General features: G+C 32.7%; 1 protein-coding gene across 2 annotated transcripts in view; it reads right to left on the bottom strand.

The window, feature by feature from the left end:
• Positions 1-21,774, bottom strand: part of sand (potassium two pore domain channel sandman) — a 106,642-nt gene that overhangs the window by 49,860 nt on the left and 35,008 nt on the right. The window lies entirely within an intron of this gene.

The following is a 21,774-nucleotide window of genomic DNA, read 5'->3' as shown; positions in this document are numbered from 1 at the left end:
TCAAAAGCTCCCGAGTTGTATTTCATAATAGAAGCAGGGGATAACTTTGCACCAAATTGAATTAGCTCTGGCCCCAGCTCGGGCGCAGTAAAGTCGACTCTACCGCGAGGCTTTATCCGTCCCCTAATTAAAATATTCGGATAAAAAAGGAGGGAAAATAGGAGAGTGTGGGAGGATCGTTGGGTCGAAAGCTTTCCTCCTTCGCTCCCTTGCTAATTCGATTAAAAAAATATTTTTTACGCACAATTCTTCTACGAAGTGGACCGAAAGCACTTGAGAATAATCGAACGAAAACAACGCGCGCTAATTAAATTAACACGCAGTCGTCGTGCGAATGGCGATAGTTTGAATTTTACTTTGGACTTAAAATAAGACGAACTCTTTACAATAACATATAAAGTAGATATATTAATATTCATTCGGATAAGATCAATGACGAAATCAAATTAGACCAATATCGTACAAATAAAATTTTGTCACAACCATTGGTTTGGTTGTCTATTAGTAAGTCATTATACTTATTATCACATACATATGTTCATCCCATATCTTCCACTATTCAATGCTTTTCTTCTGTGTTTTGATTTTATTTCATTATAATTTATTTCAAGAAACTTTTTTGTTAATGTTATGTTATGTGCGTTTTAATGCTGTTTGTTTCTGTTTAAAAAAAAAAAAAAAATTACATCCGGATATTTCTAGTATTTATATTCCACTATGTACTATACATATAATATACCTCTTCTTGGAACAAGTAGAAATAGAACCTCTCCTCGTAATCAGATAATCTAGGCTACGAGTCTTTGAGAAGACTAAACTGGTGAGAAACTGATTGATTATTTAAATTGCAACTACGGTTTTTCTTATTTTGTTTCAGAATTACATGGTGTCTCAATACTGCTTTTGTGCATTCTCACATTTTAACTTTTATACATTTAATATCGAGAATATGATTATGTAACATGCTTAAAATATATTTACAACTTGAAATTATGAAGATTTTACGCTAAAAGCCAATTTTATTATTAAAATGTATACAATCAGGTCGCAGCATAGATAGCTTGGTGGTTGTGTTAATTTTAAACACCAAAAGGTTACGGGTCCGATCCCGTAGGTTGATTTATTGAAATTGAATTTATTCCGAGGGTTATATGTAATGATACTGGTCAGAATTGGATATTTGCGACTCGCAAATCAATCGTTTCCTCTCAGAGTTTACCAATTTATCTGATTTCATTGTAGAAATGTTTCCTCCTCAAACTGTCAAAACTATCCTACCCACTATTTCAATATGATTTCAAATTTATAATCTATAGATTTACATATGTATGTACAAGTTTAATATCGTTCAGAGATAATCCGAAATGGCATCATGGGATATATTTTTTTAAATAAAAAAAGTTAAATTAGAAGTAGCATGTATTTTTTTATATTATTACATAACCAGTAGCGTGGTCTAGTGGTGAATGTTGAATTATCTCGTACTTGACGTTACGACTTTGATTCTCGCTAAGTCTCGCTATTGGCCAGACCTTGGTTTGTCAAGGTCGATCGTTTCTTATCAGAATTTGCCAATTTTTCTGATTTTCATTGAAACGATTCCTGTAAAAATTGGCGTTTCGTTCCCAATTTTCTGTTGCGAACCTTTAGTTATTGTTATATCTTAGGTTTCGCTATATTGCTCACCATAGATGTTTCTGTGGTTGTTTATCGAATATAAAAAATTCGTATTGTTACATGAAAGTTATTCAACGTTATTTATCGTATTAATACGATGTTTGTAATATCTGACCATAGATGTCAGATATTGTTTAGATTTACATGTATCTATGTAATAATTATGTGGACCAGGAAGGCGCATTTGGGGTTTACCTGTTAAGCCTTCCTGGTATATTTGTATATATGTATGTAAATAAAATAAAATAAATATATATATATATATATATATATATATATATATATATATATATATATATATATATATATATATGTATATATATAAAAATATATATACATATATATTTCAGTGTCGGTGTACAATTTATATCGTGAAAATTAATTAAATCTTTCAGTGGATTTGTTAACACGATAAAAATTCACCCTTCCACGGGTCGCTCATCTATGTCGTTACATCCGGTCGACTGCTGCGGAGATAAAATATTATCAACGGGCGAGAAAAGATTGCGGGGAAATAAATTGCGGCAATTATGTCGAGTAGTCTCCTCCCGTCGGGAAAAATAAATTAGTGAAAAACTGGGCCCCCGGTGATGGAGTTTTTGGCGGGAAACAAACGGGCGAGAAGGCGGGGGAGGGGTGTGGATGGATGCGAAGGGGTGGGTTTTGTATCGGGAAGGAAATTAACGCGAATAATCCGCGAAAGGGAAAATTCACTCAACCCTTACCCTAATCCCGGCCACCTATAACCGTTTAGTATTTATCGTTTGTATTAATTCGAGCTGAATAATTCCGACACGCTGTTCATTGTGTCGATAGTGTTCATGCTTTTAGCCAACAAGTACGTACGAGTGTATTTACAGTGTTAATACGAGAAACGTGCTTTTAATCGATTTTGTCATTAAAACGTTAAATATGTTCGATGCTTGAACATCCGTACCGGGAAGGATTACAAATACGAACTTTTATGCACTTTTGTTTGCAGTACTTGTGGATTTATTTATTTTAACTGCTTACGCATATCAAATTTTGTGTTAAATATGTGAAGTTATAGATTTATACGTATTTATAAATATGTATATTATAAGTAGGGATTGCAATTTACCGTAAAATTTTATAAACCGGTAAAAGTTGAATGATTTTTCCTACTAACGGTATACCGGTATTTACCGGTAAATGAAAAAAGTTTTATTTCGTAAGTTATATAACTGTATGTGGTTACTTTTTCCGAAAACGTTGACCTAGATTGAATCATAAACAATTTAAAAAAAATCTCAGCTGAATTATGTATATAATACTATATACTTGGATATTTTTGATTCCAAGTCGACCGTTTGCTATCAGAGTTTGTCAATTTATCTGATTTTCATTGATGAAACGGTTCCTCCATCAAATTAGCAAAAACCATTCTACCCACTATGTCACCAATATCTGAATTTGATTTATGTACAATATGTAAAAAAATTATGTACAAGTCTAAATCCATAGATGTCTCTATGGATTAATTAATAAATTAATTAATAGTTGATTTTGTGTTGTTCAGCATCTCGAAATTCAGTGATTTCTGTAATTAAAATGTTTATAATTGGCTAGGAAGGCGTGGCGGTTGAGGATTTCCTGTTAGGCCTTTCTGGTATATGTATATCCATGTAAAAATAAAATAAAATATCATATATGTAAATAAACCAAGTCCATACAACCTAACTAACAATTGGCACTTTGCATCGATATTTCATGTAATATTATGCAATTAAATGCGTTTATATATACTTATTAAATTTCCATAAAATAGTTTCCGGAAATTACCAGTAAATTTTAAAATTAGCCGGTATTTCCTGTTGGCAAAATTTTGTCGATTTAGCGTTAAAGCAGCATGTCGGTATTGCAAACAACCATCTGAACGCATTTATTGCGATTTGGTTGGTCTATGTCGCTAGTGAATTTATCAATTTAAAATTGCACCTGAAAATAAACAAATTCCAGACAACCTTACCCACAATTTGCCATTTGTATCTGTCACAGTGAATTACCGGAAACTATTTTATGGCGAAATTTTGAGGATTTACCGGTAAATCGGTATAGCAGTATTGCAATCCCTAATTTTTAGTTCTTAAATTCCAAATATGAACATACTTATTTATATGGGTCTACGTGACGAGCCAGAATGTTAAATGACAGAAAACGCAAATATCGGAAGGCAAAGATCGAAAATCGAAAGATCTTAAGTCGAAAGATCAAAAAAAAATGGTGCATGGTAAACGGTACATACTGACGTATATACTCACTTAATTTGCGCGACCAGGATACAACAGGAACAAGAGGAACAGGCTTTTCCTCCCGTATTACTGTGCGCGCGCAGAATACGGGAGGAAAAGCATGTTCCTCTTGTTCCTGTTGTATCCTGCTCGCGCAAATGAAGTGAGTATGTACCGTTTACCATGCACTATTTTTTTTTTGATCTTTCGACTTAAGATATTTCGATTTTCGATCTTTGCCTTCCGATATTTGCGTTTTATGTCATTTAACATTCTGTCTCGTCACGGAGACCGATTTATATACATACATATATGCTTTTGGTACTGAAAACATTTTTGTTTAATTTAAAACATAATTACATTGCAACGTTGATTTTTCGATAAGAGAATAAAGTTATTAATATATTAACATTTTTAATTATCCGTAAGGTTCTCTCAAATAACTGAAAGATAAATACGCATTCTTATCGTAGAAATTCAATCTCCACACGTCGCGTCGTTGGGAATAAGGCGAAGGCAAACTTTCGCTTCGTTAAGACTTGTATTATATATGTATGTACATATAAATCGAACTCGAATACGTATAAAAAGTATTCGTATTACGAAAGATCTCATCAATATCGCGTTCGAGAACACTCACACATATTTAAAATTGAAACGTCTAGACTCTAGACGTCGGCGAACTATTTGCCCTTTGAAAATACTTACATAGATAATAATTATGTGCGTGGTAGACATCATCATTTTATGGTTGTGTCTCCTGCCCGCACAGTTCTTTATCGAATGGCTACTATTCCAAGGGTTATCCGACTTCTCAATGAAATCGTTGCTGCTGAGCCTGAATGTGATATTTTTCCCCTCAGTGAGCGTAGGTTATCGGAGATTATTTCAACCAATTTGTCTGGAAGCCTGCGCCATCATTATTTTCATAATTGAATGTGATGTATGTACATATGAGTAGAATTTTGATCTTCTGTCTTCCATTTGTATTTGCGGCTGTTTCTTATATATTGGTGCTGGTATCCGGACACGTACCCCCAGCCAAAAACCCCCTGGATATTAACCCCCCGTGCAAATAATCCCCGCCATGGATACAAATTGTTTAAAAATACTAATAAATAATTAATAATTAGTAATAAAGTAAAGTAATAAATAAGTATAAATTAAGTGTGGTAGAGCATATTGAATTAAAATTTGTATACAATATTTAATTTCAATTTTTTGTTGTAAATAGAATAAATATAAATTTAAAAGACTTTTAGTTACCAGTTAGCGTTTGGGTTAGTAAATGTTAATCGAAGTATATATTATTATTATTATATTTTAAATATTTTTATACTATCCATGATGGAATTTGTAAAATCGAAAAAAGGAAAAGAAAAATAGATTAAAATACAATTCATTTTGGAGTTTTGTATATTTTAAATTATTATTATTGATTACTGATTTTTTATTATTGATTATTGATTATTTATAAAGAATCTGATATCTGTATTTTTCTCGCTGAAATAAATTAGCCTTGATACTGACTTTTTTCTAAAGATAATGTCAATTTTTATAAAATATTTTTATCCTTGACGGGGGGGAGGGATTATTTGCACGGGGGGTTAATGTCCAGGGGGTTTTTGACTGGGGCTATGTGTCCAGGGGGTAAGTGTCCTAGAACCATTGGTGCTGGATCCAGATTCAAGACATTCCCTACTTTTTTTTAATTATTTGATATTTTGACTTTATTTGCTATTATTATAATACTATTGTTATTTATGATTATGTATAAATGTATGTATTTTTATTTTTCTCATTTCTCTGTATTTTTTCGACCATTGTGGCGCATTAGGGACTCCTGTAATGCCACAATGGTCCAAATTTAAATCGAAATAAATCAATATACATGTGTACGTATACTCGTGTAATGAAATCTAATAATGAAGAAGCTGACGAGGATCGTTCTCAAGTGACGTCATTTATGACGACAAAAATTATCGCATCTCTCTCTTCCGAACGAATCCTGTGAAAGGATTCAGCCGCTTCGGCTGCTGACGCGAGCATTTTGCCTTCGTGTACTTTGTCATCGTCAACCGTAGATTATGATGTTCTTTTTTATGAAAAAATCATCTCTGACCCCCATTCCATCTACTCTCACTCCATAGCTCTTACGTATTTTACTTCATTTCGTTTGATATAATTGATGAATTTATAAGTTCAGTTCATAAGAAAATTTTGGAAAAAGGATTTATACATTATTCAAATATGTATGTATGTAATATAACTTGATTACAATAGTTGCATAGTGATAATTTTTTATATATAGCTCATTTTTTATTTGTAATTGTTTATTTCTTATCCCCTTAGTAGACGCTTAGCAAGTGTAGTGAACATTTATTAAAAGGCAACTAACACTGTTCGACACGAAAAATGGTTCAGAGACAGCAAAAATTCTATTGCTAACTGGCTTACCTCGATAAAATAAACGAATTTTTGTTATTAATCCACAAGAAGAGTCGAAATATGATTTTTCTAAATGGAATTTTATTTTATTCTCATATAAAGATAAATAAGTATATTATCACTATTAATTAAATCCAGCTTTTTGCTCCAAATTTACCAATTTAAAGTTCAGCACACTTCCAAATAACCCTTTTAAACGATAACAAAAAATAGTGTGGTCAGAACACTATTCCAATAAACATATTTCAATAGAAAAAACTCAATATAAAGTAGTATTAACAGTGGAAAAAAATCCAAAGTGAAAATACGTACTTTTGACTTTTGATTTGAACTGGACGACTACTACGACTACTGAAAGCTAAAAAGTACTAAAAATGAAAGATAAAATACTCGAATATAGATTTCAATATTCATTTTGAACAGGAAATTGACATATTTTGAGACATCAACCAAACAACATCAAGATATAGAAAAATCGCGCGATTTAAAAACACATATATCTCCGAATCTCGAGTCAATCAACATTTTTTATTACCAGATTCGTGTTCACTGGGAATATATCTATAAGAAAAGTTATATCTCGTCTCTGAACCAAAAATAAAGTCGTCATTTATCCAACAGTGTAATTTATGTAAATTTTGAAAACTATTTTACAGATTATGAAGTCACAGAGTGGGCTCATAATAAGTGATTTTTTATAGTTCATGAAATATAACCTAATCCTTATGAGCGGTATAGACTTTTCCCTTTGTTGAATACAATCTTCGCCGTCGTTTTCCCCGTCGGGAAAACTTTGTACATTTTCCCGGTGAATTAGTGCGGTGTCGGTAACGATCCCGTATATGTACATACATACATACATACATATAATTATACATATGTGTGTATATGCATATGTATGTTTATACGCGTATCCGGGTTGACGGTTAACGATAATTGAGTTTCGCGTGCGGGTCACCGTTATTGTGTGCAAAGGTGGAAATGCTCTCGGTAGGCCGAATTCGTTGCCAACACCACATTATTGCGAAAGCTCGCGTATATTTTCATCTTTTCGAATTGTTTTTGGCTTTTTTTTCTCTTTTGTTTTGCTTCATTCCAAAGCTCTTTTCGACCTTTGCTCTCGCATGCCATTTTCCGGTAACTTTTTGGGTCATATTGCATTAACGGAACCGTGGCGCATTTTATTTCGGTTTTCATGTGTTAATTTAGCTCTCATGTAATTGCTATTATTTTCAGTTTTCTGTGTTGCACACATTTTTCAATGTTGAGCTGATTCAATTTGAATGATTTGCATATACATATGTATTTATGTGCATACATAAGGTATTGAAGGCGAATTCGGTGAACTTTTGATTGGTTGTGCAGAATGGTATTAAGAGTGACCAAGAAGGACTTGAAAGGGTTCTTTGATGAAACTTTATGAGGAAAGGTTATAAGACAGACGAGTATGGCTGTTTGACACCCACTCAAATGAAATAGGAGGATAAGGTGGTGTGTGATGATCATTTTATTTGTCACACACATTTTATTTGCCACAGAAAATATTTGTATAAACATAGTTTTCACATCTTTTTAAATTGTTGCGAGATATATTTAATTGGTCAAGTATTATTAATAATATAACGGTATTTTATATTTCTCTAAGATTTCTAAATTCTAGACTTAAGTTAATCTCATGAAATTTGGTCAAATCGATTTGAATAAATATCAAGTGCAATGATTTTTAATTTCTTTATAGATCTTACTTCTTGGAAAGTTTCATTATATCTTTTACCACAAGTAAAATTATTGTTTGTTAATCTTTCAGGGAAAAAATATATTTTTGGCTTTCACTTCTGATTTATTTTACAACTACAAAATACGAGATTAGTGCGACTGTTTTTTTTTTGCAGACTAAGCTTCCGAGATAACATTTCCCATCTCAAGTTTAAGACAAAAAATAAGCTTTAAAAATGTTTTGTCGTTATAAGATTTAACTTACAACATCGTGGCTTAGGTTGTAACTAAACTAATTCAAATATTATTGTAATCGTATCCGAAATAAAATGCAGTGCAAATATTATACACTGACTTTATATGTGAAGATTCAAGACATTTTTTCATACACATACATACATACATATGTATATACAAAAGTATAGTTGAACCAAATAAAAGAGAAACTCTAAATGAATATCCCTTTCCACGAACGTACTTTAGCAAAGAACTGGGAAAATTGCCCTAACGAGAAATTACAACTTTTAATTGAACAGGGGATGAGGCGCGAAGCACATTGGATTTTTTTTTACCTACCATTTTTATTATTTTACTTTTAGATTTTTTTAAACGTAACGCATATTTTTACCCACATGTTGACGTCAGTTCTAAGAAACAATAAACAGCTTCACGTATCGGTATTTATCGCGATATTAAATTTACTACGTGGAGAGTTTGTGGTGGGCGTTTATTAAATGTTTTGTGCGAAAACACAAACACATTGTTGTTGTAATTACAGCAGTTTCCACGCCAATACCGGTCTAAGGTTAGGATTTTTATTTTTTGTCGTTCCCCTATCGGCAACAGTTTTCCGCTCGGTTTTTCCGTCTCGGATCGAAGATACGGAAAACTAACCGTACGACGCGTAATAAATTGTATTTCTCGGGTTCTTGCCTCTTTTTTCCGTATCGTAAATCACATCGAATGTTTATAATGAAAGGGCTCCGTGAACTGAGTCTCGCCTGCGGCCGAACAAAACGCGATCTTATCGACAGGTGAGTGGAAAACTTTCGCGAATGATCGATCTCCGCCATGTCTGGAAACTGCCGGGAAATACTTGTATAGCCGAGTATAACTGTAATTACAATTCCGATAAGTTTATTCAATGAAAAACAATCAGCTTTTATATTATGATTGTATACAATATACAAAATGTTTAATTTTAGAATATATACATACAACCCTATATATTTACATATTATGTATATAATGTTTATAATGTATTTACATATTATGTATTAACCTCTCTATATATTTACATATTATGTATTAACCATTATACTGAATTTGATTTTAGTCTTTCATTTGAAGACTTTATTCCTAATTGGTTTTGAAAAGTGAGCGGCTTCTTATATAATACGAATATGTACTTTTATTTTTTACATGTATTTATATTGGAAATTTAAAATTGACGGTTTTTATTTAAATTAAATAAAAAGCAATTACAGGTATGATATTTTCTGAATATTAATATAGGCTTTTTTTCTGCAAAGCAATTATAATATACTAGTGTTGTGCCCGTTCAAATTTCAACGGGTGGTTTCGGAAACCAATTGATACATGATTTATTTTATTTTATTACATTTTATACCAGAAAGGCCTTACAGGTAAACCCCAATGCGCCTTCCTGGCCAATTACAAACAATACAGCATTTTTATTATACAAATCACTGAATTACGAGACTGAAAACTCGCAAATTAACGAGACACCTATGTATTGTACATAAATTTTATTGTACATTAATCATACTCAAATAGTGGTGACATACTAGGTAGGAAGGATTTTAGCCAATTTTTAATCGGGAACCGTTTCAACAATTAAATCTGAGAACACTGGCAAACTCTGATTGGAAACGTTCGACCAGGAGTAACAAATATCCAGGTCTGATCAGCAGCACTACAGATATACTCAGATAAAATTTTTTCAATCGAGGTCAGCTCATGGGATCAGTAAATAGGATTCCGGATTCAGAACTGAAAAAGGAGTCGGAAACCAGAAATGAAGTAGGAATCCAGAATACATATAATATACATATGTATTTTGTAGAATATTCAATACATGTATATATAATGTATTTGAAAGTGGCGGAAGTCCAATTTTCAGTTCCAAAAACATATTTCAAATGAAAAGTCAACCAAGTTTTGTATGTGTTGTGAACACGCAAGTCAATGTAATAATATTATTCATTTTCCGGTAAATTAACACAATCTGATTTGTTTAATAAGCTTACTGTTGTTATACGCAAGCTTTGTTTAATGCGCATAGTCGTTTACGAGACCAAAAATATACTCAAATTTTCGTATTCGGATTATAAAATGTATGTACATATGAGCCGTTACATTTGAAAGTGGGGGAAGTTCAATTTTCAATTCCAAAAACAGAATTTTTGTTTGATATAATTCTTTAATCACTTACTTTAATTTGATATGTTCAGAATCTCAGAAAAGCAGAATAAATTTTTTACATGCCACCATTTTTTTTTAAATATTGCTAAACACAATACAATATATTTATTGTTTTGCGAAATATTTCTCGAAATAAAGAAAAGTGGACTTACTTACATTTGTAAGTATGTTCTTACACTCCACATAATACCAGTATATATTATACTTCTTACATTACATATACTGCTCGGCAATAAATTACGTTTGATTGAATGAACGAAACAATTACTCCCCCATCGTATCGTAAGAAGCGTAATAATAATAAAACCCTCTCACAAAATTGAGAGTGAAATATGTGATATTTTCAGTTACACTCCCATTTATTACATACGTATTCGCACTCGAATTTAATTCATTTTTGAAATATTGAACTCGTGTTGGATGCCTGAGCATGTGTTCGAAAAAAATTCTATGCATATATGATATTTACATAAGCTTTTTTTTTAAAGAGAGCTTTCGAGGGCCAACCTCTTATCTTTTTACGAGTTCGTATTGTTTTTTTTTCTCGCCCGAAACAAGTCCGCTTTTCCGCGATCCCCCGGATAATTTGCAAACATAAAGGCAATATAAAAGAACTCTTCCTTGAACAAAAGGCATCCCGAATAAGCGGCTTTGTGCTTCAAAATCATTCCCTCCCCTTAGTTTCCTCCTCTGGTATTCTCGGTCGAATGAAGTTGAAATATTTCGATTTTCATATAGAGCGGTTGACGCCAAAGCTCATACACGCGCGATTTTATCATATCGTTTATTCTTATTTTCCACTGAATTTTATTTTTTTCCACCTCACTGTTATTAAATTGAAAACTCATCATTTTATGTTGCCTTTTTGTACGTTTGTTTGTGTGTTTGGAATATTTCTAATCAAAAAATATAATATAAATTTATTCAAATGGCTTTTCTACGTACTCTTTTATCGAGTTTTCACTCCGCTTTGAGCGTTCTACTCTATTTTGTATCGAATAAAGTGAATAAAGGTATTATTAACTACGATACTTGTTAATATTTTCACATATCAATTTTTTTGATAGTGTCTTATTCAAAGAACCAAAATTTTAACATTAGAATAATATAATACTATGATTACTAACAAAATTAAATTAAAATTGTAAAATTGAAAATGATCAGTAGATCAGTTGCTATTAAAATAGATATAAGATGTATTGTGAACATAATTTAGTAATAATAAAAAGCATTTAAAAATCAAAAAAATAATTATATATCACATATAACTTTAATTTAATTCGTGTATCAATTCCTTTCCAACGTTGAAATCAACGTTGATATAAGTTTTCAACTATTTAAAGAAATCAATCATTCAAATATCAAATAAGTTGAGACAATAGAAAATAAAAATACAAAATCTTTCACACTTTTATGTCCAGCTTGAATTAATCAATTGCCACAACAGCCTTGTGATCCGATACTATCTTAGCACAATAGAGGCAATAATCCTTTTCATGTATACGAGCTAAAACAAGTAACGCTCTTCCCGGAGATTTATCGTCGAAAAGATGATTAAAAGGGAATATAAGATAGCATTTGGAGAGATTAAACGGTGGTTGGAGCAATTTTGGTGAACACTTGTCAGTGATTATAAATCGATTATTAATTCATGAGATTTCGCGAGTGATTTTCCACGAGAGAATTTGTCCTCCATACATGGAAAATCGCGTTGACGAAATTCGGTTTTAGTTCACCGCGTGAAAGCTTATCAGGTAATTGGCGGAATGAACTTCGAATAATACGTCTCTCTTTGTACTTAAGAATTAATAGTTTCTCTTCCGAATTCGATCTTAGATCTTTACCTACTTCCGCTTTGTGTGCCTTCGCTCAAATTAAGCGTGGGATTCTCGCATTCAACGCGTGCAACGCACTGGAGCTAATGTTCCTTTGATTAAAAACCTCCCTCTAATTCGCATTGATACACTCGTTTCATGTGAATAGTTCTTAGAAGGTTTTGTTTTCATAGTGGAGGCTATTTCAGTGTTGAATTTATACCACTTTTGTGTGAAATCGATGCTGGAACTTTATGCCTACTCATAATTTACATGAAAGTTTGCGTCCCGTTCATATAAAAATAACATCCAAACCCAGTATGTTTTTGCCAGTATTTTCAGTACATCCCATATTCAATGTATATCGTTAAATACAAATCGAAAAGTTTATTTAGGTAGTTCGTTAAATTTTAGTACCGCCTACTGAGTATTTCATTTATTAAATCACTTTGGCTCAAATGTATTCCGTGTATGATTTAATGTAAAATTAATTTAACTTTCTCGCGAATTTTCTACAGAATGTATATATTTTGAGAATAAAGTATGACTAATGTTTGTCCATAGAAATATTTCGAAATTTCACGTCAAAAAAGTTATGCTTTAGTTAATGAGTTTTACACTACGTACAAATGTAAACGGTTTGACTACATATATTTTTATATAATACCATGGGAAACAGGTGTATAATTCACGGTAAAAAAAAACTCCCGTTTCATATTATAACAATCTCGTTTATGCTACCAGAAAAAGAAAAAAAACTCCAACAACATCATGTAAATAATGTCTTATAAAACAGACGAAATTTTTTTCTCAACCCTGTCACACAAAGTACCCATTTTTACCGTACCATAAAATAAACAAGAGCAATTAGATTTCTCTACCGAATGCGAAATAAAAAAATTAAAATTGTTCTCGCATAATTTTCCACCATTCCCAACTCGGTAATTTTCTTAAACATGCCCGAGCAGTAGTTATTAAACTGTGGTTTGCGAACCATCTGGAAGTGTTACATTTTTTTACTACATATTTTCGATGAAATTTATATATCGGAATCATTTTATTACATTTTGAAGCATTCACATATTTTTTAGGCCGTTCATGCGCTTTTTCTATCAAATAATAAGATTTTTGTATCAGTAAATAAATATATACAAGGCCTTTTTCAATATTAATGTATTTTTTGCATTCATATAAATATATGTGTCTATTCAATTTGAACTCATGGTAAACATATATTGTTTTTCATCAACAATAACACGGCAAGTCAATATATCCTACATACAATGTACATATGTATGTACAGTGAGCGACAAAAATAGGTACGCAGTAGCAAAATTTCATTTTATTCGTATATATCGCAATATTTTTCATTTAAAAGTTTCTGAAATCATGACTAGGATCATTAAGATAATAAAACAAGACAAATTATTAATTATATTGATGTATTTATTGAGATATTGGAATTATTTACGAAATGGACAAATTTGGGAAAAAAGTATTGGCAGTTCTTCGGGAGTTTTTAATTTAATTTAAAGCGGTTTTCACGGTATACATTTTTTAAATGTTTCCTATTAATAATATATACATAAAACAATAATATATAAATAAAATAAAGCTTAATATTTAGTAATTCCCCCTTTGTTTTTGATTACTGCCTCAATTCTTCTGGGCATAGAATAAAACAATTTTTTTATAACATTTGGGGAAATATCCTTTTCCCATGCCTCCGTTATTATGTTTTCCAGCTCTTGAAGCGTTTTTGGATTGCAGGCTTTTACTTTCCTCTTCAAAATCGCCCATAAATTTTCGATAATGTTCAGGTCTGGACTGTTCCCGGGCCAGGTAAGGGATTTAATTCCCAAACTTTCTTTATAATTGGTTATCTAAAACAAGTCGATGATATTTACCACATAAAAAAACAAATTAAAGATAGAAAAACGGTTTGATAACTTACAGAACGAGCCCGATATCAAGGTGCAGATTCGTCCTGAAATATTGGTTCAGCGACGAATTCTATGAGTGCTTCGATGGTGGGTAAAACACGTTCCCGTATCGTGTTTTCGTATTGGATGGCATTCATGGACCTTCGGACGAACTCTAGCGCCCTTATTCCATATCCTGTAATGCACCCCCATATCATGACATACGGGGAATGCTTCGCGGTCGCGAAACACAACTTGCGTGAAAACATACTCCACTTCTACGGCGAACTGTGGTCTTCCCATCTGATCCAATAAGATTCCAATTAGATTCATCTGAAAAAACCACCCTGTACCAGTCCTCTGATATCCAATTCTTCTTGTCCTTGGCCCATTTCAACTGCTTTTTCTTCATTGAAACCGCCAGAAGTGGCTTTTTCGCGAATTTGATCGCTCTAAACCCCAATTTATTCAGCTTCCTTTGGATCATACGGGTATGTACTGCTGTGGATGATGAAGTGTAAACCTCATCCCTGATTTTAGAAGCAGTAATAAATTGATCTTGAAGAGCAGCACGTTTTATGACACGATTTTCACGTTCCATCAATTTTTACTTCCTTCCAGATCCTGGAGCCCTTGTTAATAATCCTGTATCACTGTATTTTTTGATGAATTTTCTCACAGAACCTTCACTGAACCCCACCCGACGAGCAATGTCTCGATACGCGATTCGCTCTTTCGTAAGAGCCAAAATTACCGCTTTTTCATCGGTCGACATTTGGCGTGCGGACGACATTTTTCCGATGCGATGCTATTGCAACCAAAGTTAACGCGAAACTAAATAGGGAATTGACCATCAGCTTTGTAAATCTTTGAACCAACGGTTACACAGAGTTGTGTAAAAAAAAAAAGGTTGGGGTCTCATTGTTTACGGCAGGTAGAGAGGTTTGTTTCGCGCTGTTTGTCCGAAATCTATGTGCGTACCTATTTTTGTCGCTCACTGTACATATATGTTTGTCAATTTATTTTCGAAAAAGATTGTAGAGATTTTGATGACATTTCCTATTTTGGATATGAGAGAAATCATGTACATTTGTGAACTTGTGGGTGAAAAGTATGACAAGAGTAGTTAATATAGTAGTGAGGGTGAGTAGATTGAAGTGAAAATGTGTGGTTAAAAGAAAACGAAAGGTGGACAAAATAAATGCTGATATATTACCCGAGAGAATGTAAAACGGTGAAAAGAAGGCCGCATGGAAGATAGGTGAATGAAATAAGAAACATGTGTGAAATAAGATGGATGAGAGTTGCATAAAATAGTATAAATCATGACGATATGTACATATGTTGATTATTTCTTCGTAAAGAGCTTTTATGATTGATTATTTTGCATATACTAATTTATGCCATCAATAACAAGCAATGCTCAGCTTTTCGAATGATTTTTTATTTATTGTTAAATAACCAACGGCGGGGACTAGTGGTTAGCATATTATGCTTTCGAACATAGTGTCACAGGTTTGATTCCCACTAGAATTCTGTTTGTGACTCGAGGTCGATCGTTTCTTATCAGTTTGCCAATTTTTCTGATTGTCATTGAAAAGGATCTTGTAAAATTGGCTTCTCCTTCCAGTCTCTCTTGCTAATCTCAAGTTATTCAGCGTCTTGAGATTTGCCAATTTGTTTTGTGACTCGAGGCTAATCGTTTCTTATCAGAGTTTGCCATTTTTTGCGGTTCCCGTAAAATTGGCTTTCCCTCCCCTTTTTTTCTCGAAAATCTTGAGTTATTCAGTATCTCAAGGTTGGCCGGTTTGTATAAAAAATTTCTCTATAGATGTCTCTGTGGATCGTTTAAAAATTCGTATAAATTCTTATTGATCGTATTATGTATGTATATAAAAATGCTTGCAATGCACTGTGCAATGTTTGAACACAGATGTCATGTATCTATAATGAAAAAATATTTAAGAATCATGTATTCATATGGAGAATTACAAAAAGTCCTTCTAAACTTAATTCACTTTCTTATAACGAAATATTGAAAATAATGAATCTCACTACTCTGAAGACGAGACGAATAAGAGGCGACTTAATCGAAGTCTTTAAAATACTAAATAATCATTATAAATGTCATATGTCCAATCTTATTGCATTCAACGAAGAAAATCTATTAAATTGATCAGATATTCCTTCTTTTCAAACAGAGTGGTTAAAATTTGGAATAGTCTTCCCAATAACGCTGTTATTTCCGATAACCTTAATACATATGTTTAAGAATAAGCTAGATGTGTTTCTTAAATATAAAGGATTTCTGTAATTCTTCTTTCCCAATATATATATTATTTCTGTTTCTTGTTTACTTTTTTCTCTATTATTTTTATTTTAATATTGTCATTTTGAGTATATTTTACTTTTTTCTCTTTTAATTTACATATATGTATGTATAAATCAAACCTATTGGGTCTATCAGATTTGCCACCTCCCCCAAGTATGTTAAATAAATAAATAAGAATATGAAATTTGGTGTGTTTATAGTACACTAGTCACATTGGAGCGATCTATAAGTGTAGATGATTAATTGAATAAAAATAGAATATTTAATTTGAAGCAACATACTTCAATCTAAAAAAAGGTTAGCCATCCACCATAGAACTTTTCCTTTTTTTATTTTAGCTAGGCGCATATGTATCCGCATTTTTTACAGATATTAGCGAATAAAACGAGATTAAGCACGTGCTTCATCATCACTATTTTTTTGCATAGCCACGGCAAGGTAAAGGGCGCCAAGGGAAGCTCGAAATGAGCAAAGTGTGGGGTAGGAGGTGACGCAACCTCTGCGGCCCATTATGGCCACGGTGGGATAAGTGCCCCATTTTTTACCTACCGAAAACATGTCTTAATTTCGCGAGGTTCGGGGGGTCTGAAGTGCGGGGAGGGGGTGTAGAGGGTCTTTAATGCCTCACTTTTATGAATGGAGATGGGGCGTGGGCGGGTCGGGGGTCATACGATGTAAAAATTACTGAACAAACGACCGACCCCACATAAATATCGAGTCGACGAGACCTCTTCGACCCGGTCCCGGGCCGGCCCGACCGAACCGGCCAGATTGCGGCCCGTTTTTGTAAACAAGCCCTAATGGTGATTTAATGGACTATCTCGCGTGTGTGTGTGTGTGTGTGGTGCTGCCTCGGTTCGTGCAGTTGATTTAGACTCGCATGTAGAAAATTGGCGTTTCAGATAAATTGTTGCGGTGTAATTTGTAATATTTGGTTGAAATTGTATTCGGTTTAATTTTGTAATCAAATCCTATCTATGTTTTAATTTTATCGGATGAAATTGTCCATAGGTGTTCTCTCAGTATTCAGGGATGTATATTTTTTTTGTATATGAAAAGTATATGTGACTCGCAAGCATACTGGATTAAATTTCGTTTGTTTTATTTATTGGAATTAACTTAGCACAGTATATACAGGTTTTTCATTCTAAATTGTTTCATTTAAAATTGACATTGAAAAGGAGTCAATTTTAACTGAAAAAATATCAATTTAGAATGAAAAACCTGTATTATATGTATAATAAAAATATTTTAAATTCAAACAATCGATGAAACAAAATTTTCAGACGTTTAATTTTTTCTTGTAAGATAAATGTTTGTTTTCGTAATAAAGTTTTACCGTCTGAATCAACTAAAAAAATAATTTAAAACCTTACCTGGTTGAAGTTTAATGTTTATCTGAGTGACTTTAAGAGGGCTGTACACCCAAAACCTTAATTTTGTTACCGTTCCTTTCTTCGATATATATATTGAGTGTATGTATATATTGAGTGAATGCGACAATATATATCAATATATATATTGAGTGAATGCGACAGTTGCGCTTCGACCAGATAAAACGTATTTTAAATTGACAAAATCGAGGTTTCGTATTCTACTATTTTCTCCTCCAAAACTGGACCAATTTTTAAAAAAAATTCATCATCGGTATGAGAAAGATACTTTCTGTGCATCTATCGGCGTATTTTTTTTTTAAATCGACCGTTAAACAAGCACGCTGGACTCGTTTCGTGGGTGTAAAAAAGAGGCGATTTTATAGATGCTTGGAGGCTCCTAGCTCCTATAAAAAATAATTAATCAAAAAAATAAAACGATAGATGCACCCTAATGGTGGATATCCATAGCATATTAAAAAATAATTTCTCTAGTGCCATAATTGAGGAAGGGAGAAGTATAGTACGTTTGTATGGACAAGGCGCTGCTGTCCAGCCCTCTTAAGATAAGTTATTAAATTTCTTATTCCGAATATATGAATAGAAATATGAAATATTCTCAATAAATCTTTAATATTCTTTGAATAATCTATTATTTAATGAGTATTTTTACTAACAGTGTTGTGTCAGTCTTTTTAACCTACCAGCGGGCGCGCGGAGTTATTTCCTTTGAGCGGGCGCTTGTTGTAAATTTTACGTCATCAAGTTTTCTCCATGTAAATGGTGTTTTATTTATATAAATGGTGATTTCTTTATGTAAATGTTGTAAGGTTATGAAAAATGATAAATGAAAATACTTTAAAAAATATATATTTTACTTTCTAAGCAAAAAACCAAAACATCACGAAATATGCTAACATTTCAAAACAAAATATTTTATCGACCTATTCGATCATTAGTCAGAATTATTAATCAGAATAAATATTACCTATTAGTCAGAATTAGTAATTTCATCCTTACAATTATTACAAACCACCTCAACTGCAGAATGCTTCTTCATGTAAAGGAGTCAACGGAACGCTCAACGGAAATTTTCAAATATCGATGACTCATAAAAACTTCTAAGCACAACCGATTCGCCTGCAGTTTCGGTAAACACTGACCTTCGAATAGCTCGAAGCTCGATGCTTATCACTAAGTGGTAAAAGTAGGAGATGCGATAAAGCGCATTTGTCGTAAATTTTACGACAGTGCGCCCGCTGGAAGGTTAATCCGAGTATTTTGTACTTATTTATATATATGTATAATAAACCAAACACTGATTATATATGTACAATAGATTATGATAGTCTATATAATCAGGCTTATTATAACTAATTTTTAAAATGTATTTAAAGTTTAATAAATATGTATGTAATTTGACTCGCGTTAAGTCGTTAACAATTCAAAGAAATTTAATTTTCAAAAACCGCAACTTTCGTCAGTGTCATTTTTTCAATCTTAGCAACACTTATTCTTTATCGTTTTTAAATCTCCCAAGCGGAATATTCTCGTACATCCGTTTTCCTTTCCATCTCACTTTTAAAACTTAATTAAACTCCAATCAATGGCTGCCATAACCGTAAAACGCTCTGAAGGCGGCTTCTTCTATATTTCATTTTCACTTTTTTTTTTCAATTTTTTTTTCTCCATCGAAAAGAAGTGCTCGAGCACATCAAGCAACGTCATCGACGTGATAAATTGCGCGAAAATTAGTTGGCAATTAGTTTCGACGACAAGAACGTGGAAAATTACGAGAGGGAGAGTGAGGGAGGCTTCCTCGGTATATACGCTCTAGGGCGCTCTATTTCTTTATGCTCAATTTCGTCGTTATTAATTATTTAGCCAAACGAGTGCCATTGTAATTCATCGTTTTGGTGCCTTTGTGCCTGAAATTAAATCGAAAATGACAGTAAAACATATTTCGATTGCGAGACGACATTATTATGTAAGAGGATGCTTAATCTATATGACATTAAAATAGAGTAAATATTTATCATGTGAAAATCACTGTTATGAAATATGAACTTAGAAAACGAAAATAAGTCGTCGGAAACATCCAAATACAGTATAGGTATATGTAAGTGCATATCCAAATGATTTTTATGATATATATGTATGTACATATGTATGTAGGTACACGGCATATTTTTATGAATGATACATATATATATATATATATATGTACATATGTATGTAGATACACGGCATATTTTTGTAGTTTTATCGAAATTTTCTTTTAATTGATCATTTGATTATTTTTCTTTATGATCTATTTCTATATTCTTTATAATTAATTTTGATCATTTGATAAATTTTCAATGAAAATCAGAATTTTTTCAATGGAAATCAGAAACTCATTTTTTTATAGTTAATTCAAACCAAATTTAATTCACTTTCGAAGTGTGGCATGTTTTAAATTTTGCTCTTTGTAACATTTTTACTTTATCTACATACATATATACGTAGTAACAATAAATGAAGTTTTGTGATCATGCTAAAATTCGAACTCGAGATTTTGACTGCTTTGAGTTCAGAATCGATTACTGATCTCATTTTCATGATCTAGAAAAAATGTGTGTGTGTCTGTGTGTCTGTATTTTGGGGATTTTTTGAACACCGTTAGTCGTATCGAACTGAAACTTAGTATCGGTTACTGAAATTCTTATCGACACGAAGTAAATTTTTTTCAATTTTTTTATCTACATATGAAATTGATTATCATTTGAATACAATTTTGAACTAATTTTCATTTGAATACAATTCAAATATTAATCACCATTGCTTCTTAGATATATGTACTCTACATATATTTCATTTAATTTACCAGAACATGTTTAAAGTCCAATACACAGGATTCGAATATTTTTCATTTTAATTTAAACTTACATACATACGTAAATGAGGTATAGTATTACATAACTCACATTGGTTGTCAAAATTTTGATCGTGTACCGATAAATTAGATATATAAATATTGTTGCTTAGGGGTGGCTGGAGGATCCAAATAAAAGGCCAAAGTCGCTTCACAGCATTTATTTGGATGATTAAGGAGTACTGCCCGTACTCGGTCCAGAATGCCTTCATATGGCCTAAGTACCTGCTTATAAAAAGCAGGTCACTCACTGCATCTTCGACGTCCATTTACTTCCCCATTTTTTTGGCACGTACACGGATATGTAGTCCCACGGTCCAAGGCATGCAGTCTCATGCTTTCATGCGCTGTCAGTTCTGAGAACTCTAACAGTGATGCTACTCGGCCTAATCCGAGGGTCTCCGTTGTTGCCCTCGAAACCACTTAAGGGCCGGGCCACACGGCTCAACTCGCGAACAACTTGGTTGAGGGCTACCAGACCAATGCATGCAGGTAGATGGTACATGCCGCACTCGTCAACTTGTTTGTCGCACACATTTCCATACATTTTTTCGTGTCAACAAGTCGGCCGACAAAGTTGCACGGTGCGGCCCGGCCCTTAGCCACCTGATAATGCCGCTTGCACTTAAACCTGTAGATAATCCTCGAAATCCAATTTTAACGGCGGCTCCTTTTACGCATACGTTACAATATACGTATATGTTTAGTAAATATAAAAATTAATGCTGTACCAAATCCAGTTTTCACTTCAAGACCATGACATATGTATCCTATCTTCAAATACATTTACTTTACATAGATCAGGTAATACGGTTCAGAGCTTTTGCATTTTTTTTTCAATTTTCATCCATTTGAGCAACTTGAGCAGTGTATGGTTCATT

The sequence above is a fragment of the Arctopsyche grandis genome, chromosome 12 (assembly GCF_051622035.1).
Source record: "Arctopsyche grandis isolate Sample6627 chromosome 12, ASM5162203v2, whole genome shotgun sequence".
Lineage (NCBI taxonomy): Eukaryota > Metazoa > Arthropoda > Insecta > Trichoptera > Hydropsychidae > Arctopsyche > Arctopsyche grandis.
This window is presented reverse-complemented; position numbering and strand designations above follow the sequence as displayed.